Genomic DNA, 7,022 nt, shown 5'->3' on the forward strand with positions numbered 1-7,022 from the left:
AAAACCAGGAACCTCAGCACCAGAGAACGTGTCCCCTGCTGAGAAAGAGCCTGAACCTGGGGCCCCTAAGGAACCTTCAAATCAAAAGCCATCAACCTCAGCACCAGAGAGCGTCTCCCCTGCTGAGAAAGAGCATGAACCCGTGGCCCCAAAGGAACCTTCGATTCAAAAGCCATCAACCACGGCACCAGAGAACATGTCCCCTGCTGAGAAAGAGCATGAACCCGTGGCCCCAAAGGAACCTTCAAATCAAAAGCCATCAACCTCAGCACCAGAGAACGTGTCCCCTGCTGAGAAAAAGCATGAACCCGTGGCCCCAAAGGAACCTTCGATTCAAAAGCCATCCACCACGGCACCAGAGAACGTGTCCCCTGCTGAGAAAGAGCATGAACCCGTGGCCCCAAAGGAACCTTCGATTCAAAAGCCATCCACCACGGCACCAGAGAACGTGTCCCCTGCTGAGAAAGAGCATGAACCCGTGGCCCCAAAGGAACCTTCGATTCAAAAGCCATCCACCACGGCACCAGAGAACATGTCCCCTGTTGAGAAAGAGCATGAACCCAGGGCCCCGAAGGAACCTTCGAGTCAAAAACCAGGAACCTCAGCACCAAAGAAAACCCGTCAAGGAAAGAAGACCCCAGAAAAAGGCACTGGTAAGAAAACACAAAGTGCCACGGGCTCCAAGAAAAAGCCTCAGAGCCCCCGAAAGGGTAAGAATCACTTTAAATGTAAGGAATGTGGAAAAACCTTCAACCAGACCCTCCACCTGGTGGAGCATGAGCGAATCCACACGGGAGAGAAACCACATAAGTGTGACGTGTGTGGGAAGTCCTTCAGACACAGCTGGTACTTTTTCACCCACCGCCGAATCCACACGGGGGAGAGGCCCTACAAGTGTAAGGAGTGCGGCAAGGCCTTCAACAGCAGCTCCACCCTCAGCAGCCACTTCAGGATCCACACCGGGGAGACGCCCTTCAAGTGCAATGAGTGTGGGAAGACCTTCAAGCAGAGCACGAAGCTCACTCGCCACCGCAGGATCCACACCGGGGAGAAGCCCTACAAGTGCGAGGAGTGTAAGAAGTGCTTTGGCCGCAGCTCGTCCCTGACCGAGCACAAGAGGATCCACACGGGAGAGAAGCCCTACTGCTGCCGCGAGTGTGGGAAAACCTTCAGAGTCAACTCACACCTCGTGGAGCACCGCCGGCTCCACCAAGCAGAGAAGCCGCACAAGTGTGAAGAGTGTGGAAAGCACTTCCGGAACCGTGCTCACCTGACAGAGCACAAGCAGATCCACGTGCCGGGAGCCCGCGAGGACTGTCCCGAGTGTGGGAAAGCCTTCCCCAGCAAGGCAGCCCTCCTCAAGCACCAGAAAAGCCATGGGGAGGACTCCTTGCACCGGTGCCAGGGCTGTGGAAAGGCCTTCCGGTGTAAGTCGAGCATCATACGGCACCAGCGGCTGCACGCGGGGCAGAAGCCGTTTGTGTGCACCGAGTGTGGGAAAGGCTTCACTGATAGGACCACCCTGAATAACCACCGCAGAATCCACGCCGCAGACAGGCCGGACCCCTGCGCACAGTGTGGGAGGACCTTCAGGCACCTGGCCACCTTGACGCTCCACCTGAAAATGCATGCTAGGAAGGGAAAGTAAGGCCTCCTGGCCCAGGAAGAGCCCTTGTCCAGAACTAGCCCAGAGCCACCAGCAAGGTCAGACCAGGGAGACTGTTCGAGTGGACACTGCCTGGTTTCCATCTGACTTTACTTCAGAGGTTCCCCATGGACGGTTCCTCTTCCCACAACATTTGTGCAGTATCAGGAGATATTTCTGATTGTCCCTACTGGGAGGTGCTACTGGCAACTGGAACCTGTGGATAAAGGCCGAGTATACAGAGAAATAATCCTACAACATGACAGACAGGCTCCCTCACCTTCCAACGATAAAGAACACCCTGCCATCTTAAGCAAGAGCCCTGTGGGTAACTGAGTGTGAGAGAGCATTCTGGTAGGTTCCTGTGCTGTCCCACACAATAACCACTAATGTACACACCTACATTTAGAGGAATCAACATGGAATAAATTCTAAATCAATTTCTTCAATGCACTGACCACTCATCGGTGTCAGTGGTCCGTGGGTACTGCATGGACCTTGGAGATGAACAACATCCCCAGCATTGTGGGAGGTTCTCCTCAGCACTGATCAAGATCTCAGTTGTCAGAAATCTCACATGGGATGGTCCCGAGGAAGTAAGAAAATGGGTGACACTTAATTTGTGTTTTCCTTATAGTCAAATGTAGGGTTTTATAAATGGCTTTAGGAGAGTGTCTGGGGCCCATGAAGCTCTGGGCACTATTCAGATCTTGAGCTGGCTGGTTCTCCACCCATGGGACACCTCCCTGTGGCCAGGAAAGAATGGTCAGCAGATGGTTGACAGTGTTGATCATAAAGGCCAGCCTTTGGGGGGGCCCATTCTGTCCAGCACAGGGCTGAGCTCTTTATCTCAATTGTCATAGCCAATTCCTACCTGCATCCTATGAAACAGGAACTATTATGGTGTTTAAGTGAGGAAACCAAAGCTTTTGAGAGCTTTTGCTTTTTAAAAAAATTATTCCAATTTTGTACATAAACCAAAGTTTTTGCTACTTTTATATTGTACTCTTTCAAATTGACACAGTTTGAATTTTTACTAAGTATGCCTTTTTTTTTAAAAAAAGTGAGCTGGGATGTAGCTCAGTGGTAGAGCACTCGTCTAGCACGTGCAAGGACCTGTGTTTGATCTCCAGCACCACGGGGGGTGGGGGGAGGTATATGTGTTTGCATTTCTGTGTAGATGCCTTCCAGGGCAGAAAGCAGCTTGGATCTGGGCTGGCGGGACCTGACACAGTGAATACATCTGAGGGTGGACTGGGTGGGTGCAGCCCACACGGGCAGGTGTCCTGTGCACCACCACATGCTCATCAGCAAATTGTGTGCAGTTGCTTTCCTGCTCAGGAAGGCAGCATCCAGCTGCTGGGACAGAGACCAGATGGCCCACATAGCAGGATATATGTACTCTTTGCCCCTCGATAGAAAGTCTTAGCTGACCACCTCCCGAAGGTCTGAAGTGAAACAGGGAGGATGTGGTTGACTGTGCAGCAGAGGCTGGAGTCTCATGCTGGTGACCATCAGTGTAGAAGGCACTGGGCACACACCCACTGCCCGCCTCCTAGGTGAGGCTCTGTGTGCCTGTGGCCGTGCGCGTGTGCACCTTTGATGATGTGTCATGAAGACCACTTTGTTCTGCGTGCCTGTGGCTGTGGGACACTTTGATGACAAGGGTCATGACACCACTTTTTAAGTGCAGCACTGGTCCTTCTCACCTAACGATGTCAGTGGAAACCTTCTAGGTCAATTTCATTAGCCATTGTGGGGTGCTACCACAGCAGGAAAAGCCACCGTGGTGGCCAGGCAGCGTGGGATGGCTTCGAGCTCTGCCACTTCTTCCTTTTTCAGGCCCTCAGAGTGGCTTGCTGGGGGACAGTGGAAATTCCTGGGGTGCGGAGCCTGTGGCTTTGCACCTGTTCCAGAGCAGCCTGCGGAGTGGGCGGCCAGAGTCCAGCGGTAATAGCCCTCTCCAGAACAGTTGCCTTCCACCCCTTCTTGACCCTCAGAGGGTGTGTGGAGAGGCGATGTGGGGGATCCCCAAGGACTTCCGTGAGAGCCATTTCTGGCTCTGTGTACATTTTCCAGGATCCTCTTGGTTGCAAATAATATTAACCCAATTCACAGTAGCTGAAGTGAAATCAACGCAACTAAAGGAAATCATGGACATGTGCACCTGGGGGCAGGTGCCTTGCTTGGAGGACCTTTGGCAGACCTGAGACCTGAGAACCATGCAGACAAGACTCCTTCCATCTCCCATTTCTGCAAGTCTTCTTCAGACCTTCTTTTGACAGAAACCTTCTCTATAGCCGCAAGCTGCCTCAGTTCTCGGCTTAAGAGGAAAGAGTTTCTTTCTCCCGGAATGAATCCTCAAGAGTATCCCCGTGCAGAGACCTTGGGAGGCAGGGGTCCTATTTGCCCTTTGTTGTCCTTGAGCCATTGCAATGAGCATGTATCACTTTTGTAACTTCGAGAGGAGGTGGGGTACATTCGGGAGGGGTAGTAGGGAGTGACTGTTGCAAGACCCCCTGACAGGGACAATGCTTCAGGAATCTGGGGGTCAACCTGGAGGAAGGGGCTCCTGACTCTCACTCTCTAACAATAAATTGTGGCCAGCACATACACTGTCTACCCTGTCTCAGGCATGTCTTCATCCCTAGGGTGGAGTGGGAGGGTGGGCAGTTCCCTGGCTGCTCCCAGTTCCCTGTCCTCTGCTCCCTTCATCCTGGAGCCTGGGAGATGCACTGAACAAGGCCTGCCCAGGGCCTGGGTCCAGGGATAGGCCTGTGGCTGGGGCTCTGAACAGCTGCCTGTGCTTGGGCCTAGGCACCAGTGAGGGAGAGGGATTTTGCTGCAGAATGGCCATAAAGGCTCAGTGGACTGTCATGGGCAGAGGCCAGCAAACTGGTAGAGGCCATACAGATGGTCTTAGGCAGAGGGCGATGACCCTGAGCTAGGCTCAGGGATGGCGAAGATGGTGAGGGATGTGCCACATGCCTCATCTGGGCCCAGGGACCACAAAGAGAATGAAAACTGGACAGTGAGAAGGGTGAGGGACAAACCTTCAGCAAGGTTCTGGGGCTGCCCCTCCCAAGACCTCGCCCTCATCCCAGGCTCCGCCCCTCCATGGCCCTGCCCTCAGGCCCCTTCCAGGCAGGTTCTGGCTCCACCCCTCCCGTGGCCCCGCCCTCAACCCAGGCTCCGCCTCTCCCATGACCCCACCCTCAGGCCCCTTCCAGGCAGGTTCTGGCTCCACCCCTCCCGTGGCCCCGCCCTCAACCCAGGCTCCGCCTCTCCCATGACCCCACCCTCAGGCCCCTTCCAGGCAGGTTCTGGCTCCACCCCTCCCAAGGCCCCGCCCTCAGGCTTCTTCCAAGCAAGGCTCTGGCTCCGCCCCATCTCTCAGGCTCCTGCCTCAGGTCCCTCCCAGGTCCCAATCTCAGTTAGGACTCTGGCTCCGCCCCTCAAACAGGTCCCTCCCTTGCCCCGCCATAGAGGGCGCAGGCATATTGGCGTACTGCGCATGCGCCTGAGGGCCACGTCGTGGCGCCGAGGCTTGAGGAGCGTCGGGCGAGGTAAGCAAAGTAAGCGCGTGGCGTCCTGGGAGCTGGGCCTCGGGAACCAAAACCAAGGTGGGCAGAGGCTCCTGGGGCAACTTCACTGGTGTCCTGCGACGATATCGTGGGGTCAGTGATGGCAACATGGCCTCTCGGAGAGAAGGTAGTGCGGCCTTCCCCGCTTCGGCCGTGCCTTCCTCCACCTCAGGGACAGGTTTTTCCACCTCAGGGACGCCTTCCTCCTCCTCAGTGACATCCCACTCCACGTCAGGGATACTCCGCCCACCTCAGGGACATCCCGTTTCACTTCAGGGACCCTTTCTTCCACTCAGGACCACCCTTCTCCATCTCAGAGCTTCCCCACTCTGCCTCAGGGTCATCTTCTTCCTCCTCAGTGACAGCCCACACCACCTCCAGGACATCTTTCTCCACCTCAGGGACATTTCCTCCTCCTCAGTTATAGCCCACTCCATCTCAGGGACATCTTCCTCCTCCTCAGTGACATCCCACTCTACCTCAGGGACACATTGCCTTACCTCAGGGACATCTTCTTCTTCCTTAGTGACATCCCACTCTGCCTCAGGGATGCCTTCCCCCACCTCAGGACCACCCTGCTCCCTCTCAGGGCTGTGCACTTCACCTCAGGGACACCTTTCCCCACCTCTGGGACATTCCACTCCACCTCAGGATACCTTTCTCCACCTCAGGGCTGCCCCACTCCGTCTCAGGAATGTCTTCCTTTACCTCAGGGACACCCTACTCCACCTGAGGGACATCCTACTCCATTGCGGGAACATCTTCCTCCACATCAGGGCTGCCCTTCTCTATCTCAGGACCACCCCACTCTACCTCGGGGACATCTTTCTCCACCCCAGAGATGCCTTCTTCCACCTCAGGGACATCCCACTCCCCCTCAGGGATGCCTTCCTTCACCTCAGCAACTCCTCCCCTACCTCAGGGGCCACTCCTTCTCTGGTTACCCTTCCCCTTGCCCTTGCCTGCCTCGCTCCATTGCACCCATCTTCCATCAACCCTGTCCCTCCCTACTCTGCTCTTCTAACATCTTGGTTATTTTGCCCGTTTTATATAAACGGAACCAGATAACGTGGATTTTTTGAGCCCTTTTCTTTGTCATTTCTGTTTAGAGTCTCAACATATGAATATATCTTTCTACTGTGGCTCCATCTCCTTGCCATCACTTAGTATTGTCAGACTTTTTCATTTTGGATGTCGGGGAGGTATGTAGTGACATCCCATTGTGGTTTTATCTTGTGTGTCTGTGCTAACTAATGAAGCCAAGCCCAATTTGGTTTCTTGGCCATTTACCTGTCTTATTTTGTGTAATATGTGTTCCAGTCTTTTAACCTTTTCGCTTTTGTTTTGTCTGCACTGATCTGCATGAGTTCTTCCTATATTTAACATATGAATCCGTTTCTTTGAAGATGTATATCTTGTAAGTATCTTTGTTCATTCTGTGTAATATACTTGTCTTAACTCATGATTTTTGAAATGAAAAATGCTTGCTTTTGTAGATTATCAAATAAATTTGGTTCATTGTGGTTTGGGTTTTAATCTCTTTTCCATTCATTTACCATTTCTCATATACTTGTAGCCTGTTCTGTGGATTTTCCAGACCTGGGAATAGGACTGAGGTAGAATCTGTGTGAGAGTGTGCACAAATATTTACTAATTGTATTTAGGCATTTGTGCAAAATGAGCCAAGTCCCTGTACTTCAGATCACCTCCACCCCATGTCCAGTCCTAACTCTGTGGGCCGTTTGTAAGTCTGTGTAATATCTGCAGGTCCTGGGTGTTGCTATCGTTTTTTC

This window comes from Spermophilus citellus, assembly GCF_964194105.1.
Source record: "Spermophilus citellus genome assembly, chromosome: 18".
Classification (NCBI taxonomy): Eukaryota; Metazoa; Chordata; class Mammalia; order Rodentia; family Sciuridae; genus Spermophilus; species Spermophilus citellus.